This window comes from Otolemur garnettii, unplaced genomic scaffold (assembly GCF_000181295.1).
Source record: "Otolemur garnettii isolate 467f Iridium unplaced genomic scaffold, OtoGar3 scaffold00325, whole genome shotgun sequence".
Taxonomy (NCBI): Eukaryota; Metazoa; Chordata; class Mammalia; order Primates; family Galagidae; genus Otolemur; species Otolemur garnettii.
Window position 1 is genome coordinate 351,020 of NW_003852720.1, and position 2,611 is coordinate 353,630.

Below are 2,611 nucleotides of genomic sequence, written 5' to 3' on the forward strand. Positions count from 1 at the left end.
AAAAAAAAAAAAAAAAAAAGAAGTGGCTCAGTGCCTGTAGCTCAGCAGCTAGGGCACCAGCCACATACACTAGAGCTGGCAGATTCTAATCCAGCCCAGGCCTGACAAACAACAATGACAAGTACAGCCAAAAAATAGCCGGGCTTTGGGGCAGGCACCTATAGTCCCAGCTACCCAGGAGGCTGAGGCAAGAGAATCGCTTAAGCCCAAGAGTTTGAAGTTGCTGTGAGCGGTGATGCCACAGTACCCTACTCAGGGTGACAGCTTAAGACTCTGTCTCAAAAAAAAAAAAAAAAGATTATTAAGAAGTAAAAAGGCCCATTGGTCTTCTTGTAGCCTTCAACTTTATCTTTGACTACCAGAGGAAGTTCAGGCACTTTCTCAATACAATGACTTTTAGACATGACCAGTGCTGATAAGGCAGAAGCAGCCAGGGCAAAGCAGATGGCATAAGGCTTCTGGGGTGTGTTCACTATATGGTGCCAGGTTTTGGTTGGTGCAGACTAGTGGCCTTCAACATGTGGCCTCCACAACACACATTCCCAAAAGCATCTAGGCCAGAATGAATCCTATCACCTCAAACTCTGGAATTCTAAGCACAGCTCTGCCAAGATTCAGTACTGGTCTTATGATCTCCTAATTAACTGAGATCATGGCTCTCTGTTGTTTTTGCGCAAGCTGGTGTGAACAAAGTTCACAATATCTAGTTGAATGGGAGCCTTAAAGACAGCAGGCAAAATGATATTTTTGCCAGATGACTTCCCCTTTTCAGAGTATACTCGTGGATGAGCACAAGCCATGGCAGGGAGAAGGGAAGGCCACACTCCTCTCTCAGGGTCTCACTCTTGCTTAAGCTGCTTTGTTGTGGGTGTGTGGTTGGTTTTGTTTTGTTTCTTGTTTTGAGGCACAGTCTCTCACTTTTTTGCCCCCAGTAGAGTCCCAGGGCATCACAGCTCACAGCAACCTCAAATTGGGGGCCCAAGTGATTCTCTTGTCTCAGTCTCCCAAGTAGCTGGACTACAGGCGCCCACCACAAGCCTGGCTATTTTTACAGATGAGGTCTCACTCTAGCTCAGGCTGGTCTTGAACGTGAGCTCAGGCAATTCACCCGCCTCAGCCTCCCAGAAGGCTAGGATTACTCATGTGAGCAACGGCTCCTGGCCTAGTAGGTCTAATCTTCAGACAATGAATAATGCTGTGTATTTATTACCATTGTTTATAACACAAATTATTTCATCATAAATTTGTATGATTTAGTTTTGTTTTGTTTGTTTTTGACACAAGGTCTTGCTATCACTCTGGGTCGAATGCAGTAGTGTCATCACAGTTTACTGCAACCTCAAACTCCTGGACTTAAGAGATCCTCTTACCTCAGCCTTCTGAGTAGGTGGGATTACAGGTGCACACGACAACACCAAGTTAATATTTCTATTTTTAGTAGAGACAGGGTCTCAGTTTGCTGGGTCTGGTCTTGGATTCCTGAGCGCAACCAATCCTTCCACTTTGGCTTCCCAGACTTGTAGGTTTACAGTCTTGAGCCACCAAGCCTGACCTTGCATTATTTAGTTTATAATAATGACTCCCACCCAGGCATGGTGATTCATGCTTGTAATCCTAGCACCCTGGGAGGCTGAGGTGGGCAGATTGCTTGAGCTCAGGAGCTCAAGACCTGCCTGAGCAAGAATAAAACCCCGTCTCAACTAAAAATAGAAAAATTAGCAAGGTGTTGTGGCGGACACCTGTAGTCCCAGCTACTGGGGAGACTGAGGTAGAAGGAACTCTTGAACCCAGGAGTGTGAGGTTGCCGTGAGCTATGATGCCAAGGCACTCTATCCAGGGCAACAGAGTGAGACTCTATCTCAAAAAATTAATAAATAATAGCACTGTTTCACAACTGGCACACAAAATCCCTGAAAATTTATTGATCCACTTTTACAAATCAATACTAGCTACAAGAAATTTCAAAAGTCAGGGCAGTGCCTGTGGCTCAAAGGAGTAGGGTGCCAGCGCCATATGCCAGAGGTGGCGGGTTCAAACCCAGCCCTGGCCAAAAAAAAAAGGTAATATTAAAAGTCAAATAGCTGGATGGAGTACAACAATGCTTTAGGAAGGTAAGGGACGCTACCTGTCTTCTTCTTCATGTTATAACTCTAATCCCTAGCAGCATGGTTCATGGAGCAGGACAGGTATAAAAGATATTTGTTTAATAAATTACACATATAGATTTCACCATCATGCACTGTATCAAGATCCTTGAAACTGTGGAAATAAATGAAATCCCTGAGAAAGAGGTAAGAGGTGAGTCAATACCAGAACCTCAGAGAAAGTCAATTAGAGTGGAAGGACAACAAAACCAATCAGAGGTGATGCAAAACAAAACAGAAAGAATGAAAAGGAACCTTTTGCCTTTTGTGGGTAAAGAGTCACTCATAGGCTCGGCACCCATAGCATAGTGGTGAGGGCGCTAGCCACAATCACCGAGGGTGGCAGGTTCGAACCTGGGCCGGGCATGGTAACAACAATGGCAACTGCAACAAAAAACAGCCAGGCGTTGTGGTGGGCACCTGTAGTCCCAGCTACTTGGGAGGCTGAGGCAAAAGAATCACTTAAG

At 45.2% G+C, this 2,611-nt stretch overlaps 1 pseudogene; it reads right to left on the reverse strand.

The window, feature by feature from the left end:
• Nucleotides 1–278: 278 nt before the first annotated feature.
• Nucleotides 279–849, reverse strand: LOC100954492 (annotated as a pseudogene).
• Between the last annotated feature and the right edge of the window lie 1,762 nt (nt 850–2,611).